Source organism: Schistocerca gregaria, chromosome 1 (assembly GCF_023897955.1).
Source record: "Schistocerca gregaria isolate iqSchGreg1 chromosome 1, iqSchGreg1.2, whole genome shotgun sequence".
NCBI lineage: Eukaryota > Metazoa > Arthropoda > Insecta > Orthoptera > Acrididae > Schistocerca > Schistocerca gregaria.
The window spans coordinates 727,446,598-727,461,766 of record NC_064920.1 but is presented as its reverse complement, the minus strand read 5'-3'; the positions used below and the strand labels follow the sequence as shown (position 1 = coordinate 727,461,766).

Below are 15,169 nucleotides of genomic sequence, written 5' to 3'. Positions count from 1 at the left end.
TGTGGAACACTGTCAAAGAGGATCTTTGAGTTGCGAAGGAGAAGACTGTTTGCCTTTGGTGGACTTCTTCGAGCCTTTTAGGTTAGAGGGTGGCTCAGGTGGTGTTTGACTGGAAGGACGGAGTAAGTCTTCATGGGAGTACTCCTTCTGTCCTTTCTGGTCTACCAGTTATGTAGATGGTGGCTTTGCCCTTGAGGCGAGAGTTTGATGGCTTGGCTTGTTACACAGCTGGACGGAGGGGGGGAGTGGGGGCAGCACAACCTCAGAACTGAATCGGAGATCGCATAACAACATGGCCATGTCCTTCATGGAGCAATAGGTAACAAGAACAGAACTTTCTTTAAGTGCCAGAGGGGAGAACTCACGGCTTGTGACTAGCCAACTAGCCAATAACTTGCAAGCGACTGGGAAAGGCACTTTTGCCTTTACCTGGATCTCTTGGACAGCCCTCTCATCAAGATATATACGGAACAATCCGAAGAAGATGCGGCATCGTCGCTATTGCAGTTGATACAGCAGGAAGAAGGAGGCAGACAATCACCCTTGTGTGCATCCCTACCACACGTTACACATTTGGCTGGGTGTCGGCAAGATGTTCTAGTGTGGTTGAAACTATGACACTGATAGCAGGGCAGTGGGTTCGGAATGTACGACCAGACTGTGATAATTCCATAGCCTGCTTTTATCTTGGACGGAAGCACCATCTATCAAAGGTGAGAGAAAAAGTGTGGGTGGGCACTCAGGAGGAATCTAACTTTTTCATTACATGATGGATGACAATGACACGCTTATCAGAGAGAAAAGATTGAATTTCGGCCTCGGTTAGACCATCGAGCAGCCTAGTTTAACTGACACCAGAGGCATAATTCAAAGTTCTATGGGCCTCGACATGAACAGAGTAACAGTGGAGAAGAGAGGCGGCAAGCAGTTATGCTTGAGAATCAGAAGTAGTCTCCAAAAGCAAAGTGCCATTCCGTAAATGAGAGCACAAGTACACAGGGCCAGCAACTGCATCAACACTTTTCTGAATAATAAATGGATTTACCGTGGCGAAGGACTGACTTGAGACCACGAGGAACTGTGATGCAGCAGGAAGGGTCTTTGAATCATTAGTCTGATTACATTTACGTTTCATAGATGTTGAGTGTGAAGACAATTGACTCATAGCGAGAAAATCCCCATGATTGCCAGCGTATCCGATGGCGCGCTCCTTCCATCTGGGGGACCCATTCACAAGGGGGTGCACCCACCTTAGGTGATTGTGCACACCTCCTGAACACCTGACAGAGGGACCAATCAGCAATTTGGGAAGATTGCAGCTTAGGAAATCACCCCTCCCTGGGCCTGGCCTCTACCAGGGGTACGTGTGAACCGTACATGTCGACCTGGGGCTGGGAATTACGTATTACCCAGTGACCTGTTACATGACAGACACATGGGCCAGCCTTCAGGGGCACACAAGAAGAAAAAGAGGAACCTCTAATGCCTAAGTGCAGGAGCGAGAGGAGAAGGGAACAAAGAAAGGAAAATGGAGCAAAAAAACAATGGTGAGACTGTTCATACATCAGCTAAAGACAATGCAGAACAATCCCAATAACACCCTAGACATGTTCCCCAAGGGAGGTGAAAAAGAATAGCAAGAGGATGGACACGCAGCACACAAGGGAAAAAATTGCTGCAAAGGCTGGGGCCTCATGGTATCCAAGCAGGAGGCCGCTAAAGAGTGGTCAGCCTCCCGGGGGGGGACTCTCACAAGTGGGAGGCATCTCTCCTAGAATTCATCAGCTATCATTATCTGGACTGGATGGATGGCAACCTAATTCAAAAAGCCCTTTTGTGCATGCCACACACAGTCGGCTACCTGAGTAATGCCTCTGATGTGTAATGCACACCTGACCCATTTAAGTAGACCCTACAGTTCTCAACTCTATGGCACAATTTCTGAAAGTCGCAGCCTAGCTTGTCACAGAACCTTTTAAGGCTCTGGTTTAGTCCTTTCACTCAACTCAGATGCAAGGGGCCATGATCAATTCAGGGGACAAGTTGCAAATTGTGAACTTCGTTAAAACTCCACACAACTTTCTCTGCCAGTCAATTGAATGATGCAAGTAGGGCCTCAGAGCCCAGATGACAGGCATCATTTAATCCAACGTGTGCCACAATCTGCAGTTGGTTGCACACTTTTCCCTTAATGTGTGTTAGAGTAGCCTTTTCAACATGTTTAAATGGGGCCCCAGGCACACAAAGTTTGTTCAACAAATTCTGGAACGTCCGTAATTTTGCACCAATGGTGTGTTGAATCAAAATGCGGTTGGCATCCCTGCACAAGGTTGTTTTTTATGCGTAACTGCTGGAAGTTTCATTGTTGTATATCTGTTAGTTATTGTTCTGTGCTGTACTGAGTACAACATGTCAGACAGTTTGCAAATTTCAAGGTGGAGAAACTTAGAGGAGCAATACATCTGCATTAAATTTTGCATGAAACTCTAGAAAACTTTTACAGGGGCTCACCAAATGATGCAGGAACCCTACGGTGATGGATAGTTAAGTTGTAACCAGTGTTACGACTGGTTCTCACAGTTTAAAAATGGCCACACAGAAATTAAAGATGACCCTCATTCAGGACACCCTTTGACATCTGCCGACAACACTCATGTCAGGAAATCAAAGGAACTGTGCATGAAAATCAAAGACAGATTGAGAGACAGCAGAAGAATGTAACATTTCATTTGGATCAGTCAAGAAATTATACCACAGCATCTTGGAATGCATCATATTGCCACCAAGTTCATCCCACGGCTCATGAGTCAAGATTAAAATGACCTTCGTCTCACAATCTGTGAATATCATGAAGGTTGTAAGGCAGGCCAAATGTCAAATCCATGCTAATAGTTTTCTCTGACTTTAAAGGATTAGTTCATCACATGAATTCGTGCCACAGGAACAAACTGTTAATCAATGGTACTATCGGGCCATTTTGCAATGTCTGTGAGAAAATGTGAGAAGGAAATGGCCTGAAAAGTGGCGACACAATTCAAGGCTCTCGCATCATGATAATGCACCTGCACTTCATCCCTGATAGTGTATGACTATTGCACAAAAAACAAAATCACTGTGCTGCCTCATCCTGTGTACTCTCCAGACGTGTCCCCTGTAGACTTTTTTCAATTTGCAAAGATGAAAATCCCGTTGAAAGGATTTGCAATAACGGATAAGATAAAAGAAAATTCTCAGACGGCACTTTGCGCAACTCATCAAGGGAAATAACAAGACTGATTCTGGCAATGAAAATATCACTTGGATTAGTGTATAAATTGTAGAGAATAATATTTCGAAGGAGACCACGCACAAGAGTGCACCTGGTATTCTTTCCTGTCCCTTGCTGCCATTTACTTACAGGGTACCATCATTCACTGTACGTTTGAGCTGCCAATGATTAATAGATCCCTGCCGTTTTGTGTTTTGCCTCCCCTTGCCACTGGACAATACAGGTTCACCCAAAACAGGTGAAGTGAGCCCCACTGGTTCAGTTTCAGTTTCTGTGAAAGACAGCACCTTGAACGTGTTGGTCAGGGGGATCATTTTAACTGCCTGAGTCCTCCATGTTCCCCATCCACCCTGCACAAGACATCTAGCTCTAACACTGAAATGCCACTCGCAGTCAGTTGGATGAGTAATGATAGATCCTGAAACAATTACTAACAAAGAGATAGAGGGGCTGGCCAGTACTTACCTCAGCTCAGTACAGCCGATAGAAACACAAAAAACAACCGAAAATTTAAGTTCCTAGATTTCGGAATAAATGTTCCTTCATCAGGGAGGAGAGAGGGGAAAGAAAGGGGAGGAGGGAAAGTGGATTTAGTTACTCACAACCCAGGTTATGAAGCAACAGGGAAAGGAAAACAGGGAGGGTAGCAAGGATGGAGGCATGGTTGTCAGAGGGAAGCCAAAGATATTATACTGTAGGTACTGTGCCAGCTTCAAACCAAAGAGGATGCATACAGAAGTAAAGAGGTGTATAGTATAAAGATGTAGGATGAAAAGATGCATGAATGGCTAAAGAGGAAAGGGAAAGAGGAGAAGACTGAAAAGTAAATGGGAGTGAGGTTGTTTAACGTAGGTTCAGTCCAGGGGGATGGAGGGATGAAAGGATGTGCTGGAATGCAAGTTCCCATCTCCGCAGTTCACTGGGACTGGTGTTGGGTGGGAGAAGCCAAATGGCACATACAGTGTAGCAGGTTCCTAGGTCCCAAGAATTATGCTGGAGGGCATGCTCCGCTACTGGGTATTGGACATCTCCTAGGCGGACAGTTCGTCTGTGTCCGTTCATGCGCTCAGCCAGTTTAGTTGTTGTCATATCAATGTAAAAGGCTATGCAGTGCAGGCATGTCAGCTGATAAATGACGTGTAGTTTCACACGTGGCCCTGCCTTGAATTGTGTATGTTTTACCAGTAGCGGAGCTGGAGTAGGTGGTTGTGGGGGGGATGCATGGGGCAGGTTTTGCAGCGGGGTCGGTTACAGGGGTAGGAACCGCTGGGGAGAGAAGGTAGTCTGGGAATATTGTCGGGTTTAACAAGGATGTTACGGAGGTTAGGGGGATGACGAAAGGCAACTCTGGGTGGTGTGGGGAGAATTTTGTCAAGGGTTGACTTGAGAATGTCATATCCCTGGCGGAGTAATTTATTGATGTATTCGAGGCCAGGATAATATTGGGTGACAAGGGGGATGCTTCTGTGTGGTCTGAGGGTAGGAATATTGTTGTTGGACGGGGAGGAATGTATTGCTCGGGAGATCTGTTTGTGGACAAGGTCTGCAGGATAGTTGCGGCAGAGGAAAGCACTGGTCAGGTTATTGGTGTAATTGTTGAGGGATTCGTCACTGGAGCAGATATGTTTGCCACGAATACCTAGGCTGTAGGGAAGGGAGCGTTTGATGTGGAATGGATGGCAGCTATCAAAGTGAAGGTACTGTTGTTTGTTGGTGGGTTTGATATGGACAGAAGTGTGGATGTGAGCTTCAACAAGATGAAGGTCAACATCCAGGAAGGTGGCTTGGATTTTGGAGAAGGACCAGGTGAAATTCAGATTTGAAAAGGAGTTGAGGTTATGGAGGAAATTAAGGAGTGTTTCTTCACCATGAGTCCAGACCACAAAGATGTCATCTATAAACCTATACCAGGCCAGGGGAAGCAGCTGTTGGGTCTTCAGGAAAGCCTCGTCCATGCGGCCCATGAAGAGGTTGGCATAGGACGGAGCCATCCTGGTTCCCATGGCAGTTGCCCTGATTTGTTTGTAGGTCTGGCCTTCAAAAGTGAAGTAATTATGGGTGAGGATGAAGTTGGTAAGTGTGATAAGGAACAAGGTTTTTGGAAGATCTTCGGGTGGGCGTTGGGAGAGGTAGTGCTCAAGGGCAGAGAGACCATGGGTGTGTGGGATGTTTGTGTAAAGGGATGTAGCATCTATGGTGACAAGAAAGGTTTCAGGTGGGAGAGGAGTGGGAATGGATTTGAGGCGTTCTAGGAAGTGGTTCCTGTACTTTCTGCAAAGGAACCAGGATCTACAGGAGAGAATACTACTTGAGGTACCTTTGGCACCAGTAGCACAGGTAGTCCTAAATGACTCTTGGGAGTTCTTCCTGCACACCAATTTGCAGCAGCTGCTAATCATCTGACGGCAGTCAGGAGAGATTTACTGCTGCTTACAAACGTCACCTAACTCGTCCCAAGTTTGAAAACAGCATTCACAGTGGGGTTGCATTGTGGATGGTGCATTTTACAGGGCAGTGAACAAATGCAGGTAACTTTAAACTAAGCCTGCTGATTACCTTTAAATCCATTGAGCAACAAAATTACTAATTCCCTATAAGAATTGAAGCAAATAAACAAAATAAGACTTCTGTTAACATAAAAGAAAAACCTGTCATAAAAATTACTGGTTTCCTAAAACTTTTTAAGGTTAATTTTAGTCACTAACAAACTTCAATACATGCTTAATTTATGATAAATGTAAGCAATATATATCCCACTTGGAAGAGAAAACTACATGTAACACTATACATTAGTTACAACATCTGCTATAGTATCTAAATTGCAAATACTAGTTTAATACTATGAACTGGTTTATGCACAGGACTATGCTAACTTCTGGAAATTTTAACAAAATTTATGTTTATCTGCACTAATATCCAGTGAAATTTGGGGTGATCTATTCTTAGGCAGTAACCATGAGACACAAATGCTGATTTGCTATGAAATAAGTTACATACTAATCTTGTATTTACAAAAATTACGAAAATTTTCAAAAACATTGTTTTGTAAGCATCTGAAAATTCTCAAAAATAACTTATTTCTCAACTAACTGTGTAATGAAATTGCAGAATGATTGTTTTAAATGAGAATAGGCCTACTGTCCACAAAAATTTTAAAAGAGCACAGATAAGCTTCAGCCTACAACTTGCAAAACAGTACAAGTTTATCGTGGTACTCACCAATGTTCAAAATTTCACAATATACCACAATACAAATGAGTACTGAAGTAACCAACGAAAGATTATGCAGAAGCTACACAAACAGTAAAATGTGTGTAACTAGAATTTCAAATGGGAAGGCGAATCTGGCACACATGGTCTCACACAACGGAACATTCCAAAGTTGGCTTTTACATACACATAAATGTGCAAATTGCACAGATATTTTACTTAGCTATTTCTGTGTCAATGTCTACACTGGCATGCTGAAAGAGAACAATTTAGCTTGACTTTATCTCAGTCAAAATTGCAAAAATGTGCAGCACCAACAAAGCACATCTTCTACCTGTTGCAGCTAACAGTGCAGCTACCTTGCTACGGATCATCGCCAAACATTTTCTTCAGCTGAGGCTCAGATTTATTCTAGCTACTGAGTTTCTCGTTGTTGTTCTCAAACCATGAATGGGCTATGTCGTTCATGTAAAAGTACACATTTGCCAAACACTTCCTGTCATCTCACCTGTTGTATTTTGTAACTAAATCACAATATTTCAACCATTTCGTAGGCTCGCCACCAGTGACTCCAGAAAATGCTGACGATTGTTTGCTCTGCAGCTGACTTCCTACTTTTTTGAAATCCATTCGGCTCCTGAAAACACAGACTGTGGGAATGATGTACTGCTAGTGTTCAGGTTCCTCTCCATGTAGCGACAGCTTTTACATTCTCTAACTGGAGCCACAATAACAAAGTTGTTTTGAAACTTCCAGCAACTCCACCAAACAATGTTATCTTGTGTGCATTTTCAACTTCATGCGACTTAATGAATAGTCCATTAAATTTCAGGCATGCAGCTGCACAAATAAAATTTCCTCCACTGATATTTCAGCCACGTATCGTCCGTCCATCCTCCGAGTGAGCCACAAGACTGATGATAAGATGCCAAGCGTGGCCTTATATGCTCCACCAAGGCAGTACTGCGCATGCAGGTCACAGATGCTGATCGGCAGCAAAGAAATACGCTTGCACATGCGCCGCCCATGGCAAAGGCATACAGACATTTGATTCGCTTGTCTATGTACGATTGGAGCCAGTGACACCACGACAACTTCAGTTTAAGTACCCCAAGAGCCAGATTCCATGCTTTGTCCAAATTAAAACCATTATCTCTATTTATTAAATTATTAGCTAATCTAATCTCTATAGCTTCCTTGAAGACAGATTCCCAAAAAGAAGAGGTGGATGTTAAAATCTTCACATCACTGTAATACATGGAATGACATATCAATACAATGTTCAGCCACAGCTGACTTGTCTGGCTGTAATAAGCGTGTGTATCTTCGATACTCCACCACACATCTCTCATGAACGGTGCATGTTGTTTGACCTATGTACGACTTCTCACAATTTCCGCAAGGAATCTGACACACACCCGCTTTATGAAGCTTCATATTTATGAGTGACCCTAGTGAGAGGAACTGATAAAGATGTACGCTTCTCTGGCTGAGAAGTGGCGTCTGACATCCCCGATGGAGGGGGGAGGGGGTGTTGCTCCCGAAGTAGGCGATGCAGGAGCAACAGGGAAGGAAGTGGCCCCACAATCATGGGAGCAGGTGGAGTTTTCTGGTCTGGGAGCCTACTGTACATGGCTGAACAGAAGATGGTAAAACCATTGTTGCAGCAGCGGCATAGATTGACATCATACACAGAGGATGTAGCCTCTCATATTTTCTCATAGCCTCAGTGTAGGTTAGTTGGTTCGGGGTCTTGTACTCCATTATTTTCCTTTCTTCCTGAAGAATCCTGCAGTCCAGTGAGCAAGGCAAACGGTGCTCTCTGCAGCTGACACAGATGGGAGGTGGGGCACATTGAGTACTAGAATGTGAAGGATGTCCACAATCCCGACAGGTGACACTGGAAGTTTGGCGAAAAGATATAGGCCGAACTTCTAGCACTTAAAGCACCGCATCAGGGGATGGATATATGGCTTCACATCACAGCGGCAGACCATCAACTAGACCTTCTTGAGTAATGTGTCACCCTCGAAAGCCAAGATGAAGGCACTGGTGGCAATCTGATTAACCCCCAGTGGACACACTGGACGAAATGAACACATCACCACTCTAAATTGGTGTGCAGCTCATCATCAGACTAGAAAAGAAGGTTCCTGTGAAATATGATACCCCGGACCATATTTAAGCTCTTGTGGGACGTGATAGAAACAGAAACCTCCCGCAGCTTGTCACAGGCGAGTAGTGCCTGTGATGGCACAGAATGCTGTTTTGATCAAGACTGACCCATATCATGTTCTGGACAATCCCTCCACCTCCCCGAACTTGTCCTCAAAGTGCACCAAAAAAACTGAGGCTTCATCGTCATGAAAGATTCCCCACCAGCTCTCGAACATACATGGTACCGGGGCGAATAAGATGCACTGCCATCCTTAGCCTGGCGTTCCTCCATGGTGTGTCCAGGGAGGAGAACGATTTGTGGTCATACTTCTTTGCACTGAATTGAGCCCATGACCACTTATAGACTGCTGGTGTTTGACCACCAACAAGAGATGACAAACTACACTTCACCACGTGTCATCCGCCCTCATGCCACCCAATCTGACCAGGGGCCGTCCCCATGGATGCCACACAGCCGCAGCAGAGGCCACCTGGCAGGATGTCCATTGCTGGGAGTCCCAATGCCCTAGGGGGACAGGCATATGTTCCTTGGTACACGTGGGGAATTAACAGCGCTATCATCAGCAGAGCGATCCCTGTGTGGTCAGGGGCCTACGACCAACAGGGTACATGGCGGCCCCACCACAATGGACTGGCTACCGCACTGGATATAAGGTGCAAACAAGCTAAGAAGTCCATTATCATCCTCACCGCAGAAAGCGGTACTGCACAGTGGATGCAGGAAATCGCACCCAGGAGTTTGACCTTGCCCAACAGCAGGAGGATGAGCGGAACTGCAGATCCATGTCAACAAAGGATGCGATAGATCTCAGCGCCATGATGAACATGATGCACCATGTAAGGCACCCTTCCCCAATTGGCTCGCTCTTCAGGAAAATTTTGAAAAATGGAGGTCAACCCCAACAGGGAACCATCACATTAAGGCCAAAATGTGTGGGACTCCTTTCAGGCGCTTCTTATGACAGACAGGAAATACCTCAAGCCTATTCTAACCTCTGGACCTGCAGGTGGGTGGGGGGGGGGGGGGGGGGGAGTAGGATACGAGTCATCAGCAACATACCAGCAACTGAGCGACAGTTCAATGTGTAGTGAGAAGATCATCTATGAGGATCAGTTAGCTAGGTGACACTGCTCCAATAGAACAATGGCATCTTTAACATGGTGGAGATATGAGATTCAAGAAACAATGCATTATGTTACCAAAAACATAAAATATTTTAAAAAATAAAAGGAAGACACGAAGATAATGACACCTCCATGGAAATAATGGAAACAGAGGTATTTTGGATGGGGATGTTCTTGTTATTAATAGCTTTGAGCATGTAAAAAGCTCGAAAATACAATACCATACCATAGTGGGAAAACAGCAGTTTCATCACAGACACAAATGTAACTACTACAGAATGCACAATTAATATAAAAGACTGTTGTGAAAGTTAGCTTTGTCAATTCACAACCTCACTAACACCTTGCAAACTAATTTAGGCCTCAAACTATACTACAGTTCAATCTGTCACCTACAAGTTCATTAAAAAAAAAAAATATAGCTTTCTAGTGTGACATATTCATTACCTTTGTCAAGACCCAAACTATCACCTTCCAACCTAACCTAGAAACCAAACTGCTCTACAGGTCATAAAACATTGCAAACTCATAAAAAAGGGAAAAACTATACAGATGTAGTGTACAACACAATTCAAAACACTGTTCCCATCAACTAACTGCAATCTCGACTGTACCTATACAAGTACAGTAAACAACACAATTTACGCCATGTCAAGAAAGAACTAAATTTATTTACTGTAAACAAAACACACGACCGAGATGTAAAAACCAACAAAAGGACCAGACATCATCTATCTAACATATAAAGTCCAAAAGAAAAGTCAAGGATGGTATAACAACAATATTATGAAAAGAATAGAGTGCCATGAACCATACAGATGGAACGATGAATTGTACACAGACACAACAAAATTACTTCTCCACATTTAAGCTTTCAGCCAAAAGGCCTTCTTCTGAAATAGAGAATACACTAACATGTGTACTGTCTCCAGATGCTGTGGCCTGACTGTAGAGTACAACTGCACCCAAAAGCAGCAGCAATCTGCTGCGCATAAGGACATAAGGGGGAGGCATAGGGTGGGAAGAAGTAGGAATAGCAGGATGAAGATGGGGGATATGTAGTGATGCTTAGGACGGGTGGGGGGGTGGGGGAGGGAGAAGTGGGAATCAAAAGAAGCAGGAAAGGGGATACATGGGTGGAGTATAGGTACCAGCAAAGGTTAAGGCCTGGGTATAACAGGAACATAGGACGTAGCACGGAGAGTTCCCACCCACACAATCCAGAAAAGCTGGTTTTGGTAGGAATGATCCAATGACGCAGGTTGTGGTGCAGTCAAAGTACATCGTTTGGGCAGCATGTTTAGCAGCACAGTCTGCAAAACCATGTAAATCAGGCCGAAACCTTCTTGTCATACCTCATCTGCATCCATAAAATTCCCCTGTTCTGCAATCCCAATTTCTTGCATCCCATCTCTCACTCCAAAACTCTGGCCCTCCAGGATCTAGAGCAGCATGCACAACAGCACCTCCCAAAACCCTCCAACCTGTATACCTCTACTTCCACCTTGACCTACCACGGTCCACTATCTCTACAACAGCCTCCAAAACTCCTGTGCATACCCTCATATGCCGACAAACTATGTATTTTATGCCTAGTACATTTACCATGCCGTCAGAAACTTACTTCCATCATAATACACAATCCAGAACCTAAACAGACTCAAAACATAGTCAAAAAGCATTTCCTTCAAACGTCTTAGTAACACAAAAGTATCAGCCTTTCCAAAGACCTTGCCTTTTGCCTCATTCCCAAAATTAGTCAAGCTGGACTTGTTATTGACGTTCTCTCCTTCTCTACATCTACATCTACATCCATACTCCGCAAGCCACCTGACGGTGTGTGTCGGAGGGTACCCTGAGTACCTCTATCGGTTCTCCCTTCTATTCCAGTCTCGTATTGTACGTGGAAAGAAGGATTGTCGGTATGCTTCTGTGTGGGCTCTAATCTCTCTGATTTTATCCTCATGGTCTCTTCGCGAGATATACGTAGGAGGGAGCAATATACTGCTTGACTCTTCGGTGAAGGTATGTTCTCGAAACTTTAACAAAAGCCCGTACCGAGCTACTGAGCGTCTCTCCTGCAGAGTCTTCCACTGGAGTTTATCTATCATCTCCGTAACGCTTTCGCAATTACTAAATGATCCTGTAACGAAGCGCGCTGCTCTCCATTGGATCTTCTCTATCTCTTCTATCAACCCTACCTGGTGCGGATCCCACACTGCTGAGCAGTATTCAAGCATTGGGCGAACAAGCGTACTGTAACCTACTTCCTTTGTTGTCGGATTGCATTTCCTTAAGATTCTTCCAATGAATCTCAGTCTGGCATCTGCTTTACCGACGATCAACTTTATATGATCATTCCATTTTAAATCACTCCTAATGAGTACTCCCAGATAATTTATGGAATTAACTACTTCCAGTTGCTGACCTGCTATTTTGTAGCTAAATGATAAGGGACCTATCTTTCTATGTATTCGCATCACATTACACTTGTCTACATTGAGATTCAATTGCCATTCCGTGCACCATGCGTCAATTCGCTGCAGATCCTCCTGCATTTCAGTACAATTTTCCATTGTTGCAACCTCTCGATACACCACAGCATCAAAAAGCCTCAGTGAACTTCCGATGTCATCCACCAGGTCATTTATGTATATTGTGAATAGCAACGGTCCTATGACACTCCCCTGGGGCACACCTGAAATCACTCTTACTTCGGAAGACTTCTCTCCATTGAGAATGACATGCTGCGTTCTGTTATCTAGGAACTCCTCAATCCAATCACACAATTGATCTGATAGTCCGTATGCTCTTACTTTGTTCATTAAACGACTGTGGGGAACTGTGTCAAACGCCTTGCGGAAGTCAAGAAACACGGCATCTACCTGTGAACCCGTGTCTAAGGCGCTCTGAGTCTCGTGGACGAATAGCGAGAGCTGGGTTTCACACGACCGTCTTTTTCGAAACCCATGCTGATTCCTACAGAGTAGATTTCTAGTCTCCAGAAAAGACATTATACTCGAACATAATACGTGTTCCAAAATTCTACAACTGATCGACGTTAGAGATATAGGTCTATAGTTCTGCACATCTGTTTGACGTCCCTTCTTGAAAACGGGGATGACCTGTGCCCTTTTCCAATCCTTTGGAACGCTTCGCTCTTCTAGAGACCTACGGTACACCGCTGCAAGAAGGGGGGCAAGTTCCTTCGCGTACTCTGTGTAAAATCGAACTGGTATTCCATCAGGACCAGCGGCCTTTCCCGATGGTGGAAACACTTTTTCACCACCAACCCTACCAATGAGAATGAAGCCAAAATTAATACCGAACCCTGCCTGCCCGAGTTCACTCCTCATACAACGGTGATTCCCTCCCCCCCCCCAAAAAAAATATTCCAGAATTTATTGTCTTTCACATTTCTCTACAATTAGCGTCTACTTACATTTCATGTGAGCTGAAGCATTTTTACAAAGTAAACAGACATTCGAACATTATTTTTTTTTAAAAAATAAGCCACCATTGTAAATAGCCTCACCACCTCATAAGTCTACAGCAAGAACTTACATATCATATGAGAAGGTATTTATGTATGATATTAACAGTGTGTGTTACGTCAAACTTCTTTGTGGCAAACGCAAAGCTACTTCTGGCTCTATGAATTAACCCGCCTGTGGGATTAACTAAAAATACGATCCCAGAATAACCCAATACTTATCTCAAAAACATGATAGGCGTCTGTAATTTCACACTTTATTTTAAAATCGCAGACACCTCCAAATTTAAAAGGAACAATTAACAAGGTAACAAATTGCGACAATGGTAGCGTAAATAATAAATGGTCAATTATGTCGAAACAACAGCTTTTAATGTGAAAACGAATACTTATGTTGGCAATAATTTGTAAGTGGTACGATAACAATTTGGCAACGACATGCGTTTGGACACAAAATAATACGCACCACAGTCAAAAGACAAATTCCCAAGTTAATCCATTTTGAGCTAAAAAGAGAAAGTTGTCCTCTTTTTCGAATGTCACCTTCTCTTTGCGATTCCTACCATGCCCTACAGTACGACACACAAGTCACATAGCGCGGTGACAACAAACATTCAAAACAAAACACACGTATATTCTTTGCGAAGATATGACATTTTCGATACCGGTATCTCTAGAGCGGTCGACTTACGTCACGTTTCCGTGCATATGCATGCCTCATCCATCGCAATCGCCAGTCATCCGGCCCATGAAAACAAACTAGTTCTACTAATTTAGAATTTTGAAGTGAGGTACTGTTAAATGATGCGGATCAGCTGGATCTTATTCAAATGAACTATTCTGAAATATATGAAGTGAATGATGGGCTGAAAATGTACGATTAGGAAAACAGAAAAAAATGTAATAAAAAATTTTAAGTTACAAGCCAAACCGAGAATTGTGGATATTTATCTGTGGTATGCCGAAGAATTAGCTATCTCGTTTGATATGAGATTGGAGCTGCGCAATATTTTCGAGCCAAGTAAGTTGTCAATTCGGTAAAAACTTTGCTAATGATGAAATTTGATTCTATAAACTTGAGTAAAAACTTTCAAATCTTGTTATGCTCTGCTTGCGTTAAATAAAATTGCAAGCAAGTCAACAAATATTCAGGCGTATTATTTATACCTCCATGCACTACTTCGATATGGGCTAATCTCCTGGGGAAATTCAGCCACCAGCATAAAGATCTTTAGGATGCAGAAAAGAGCGATCAGGGCTATCTGCAACCTAAGAAAACTGGAAACATGTAGACCACATTTCGTCCAGATGAAAATAATGAGCCTACTGAGCCTTTGCATATATGAGTGTATACTGTTCGCAAATGAGTATCTTTTAAAGCAAACTGGACATCTTCAACAACATAAGCATACACACAGTTATAACACAAGAAACACAAATAACATCCATATGTCACAATGTAGAATGGCATTGTACAGAAAAATTGTATCACAGATAACAGTTCAGCTATATGAAAGCCTACCCAGCGATTTAAAATCGCAGCAACATAAAAATTCTTTTTAACATAGTCTTAAGTCATTTCTAGTGGAAAACTGTTTTTACTATGTAAAAGAATTTTTAAATTACAAAAAATAGCCTTGTAAACAATGATTATGTAATAATGGTTAAATTCAAATTGCTATATTTCTCACTTGTGATTTATGATTGTTATCTGTAATTAATTTTGTCATGCTCTCTCTCTCTCTCTCTCTCTCTCTCTCTCTCTGTGTGTGTGTGTGTGTGTGTGTGTGTGTGTGTGTGTGTGTGTGTGTGTGTGTGGTTTTCTACATAACTGAGAAGGCACAGATCTGATAACCTCAAAATACATGACTACAGTGCAAGAGATGCAGAACAAC

General features: G+C 43.2%; 1 protein-coding gene across 1 annotated transcript in view; it reads right to left on the bottom strand.

Moving 5' to 3' along the window:
* Positions 1-13,916, bottom strand: part of LOC126266846 (germinal-center associated nuclear protein) — a 296,356-nt gene extending 282,440 nt beyond the window's left edge. Inside the window, exon 1 of the mRNA XM_049971439.1 lies at positions 13,741-13,916. The gene's annotated coding sequence lies outside the window, so the exon portion shown is untranslated. The remainder of the gene's footprint in view (positions 1-13,740) is intronic.
* Between the last annotated feature and the right edge of the window lie 1,253 nt (positions 13,917-15,169).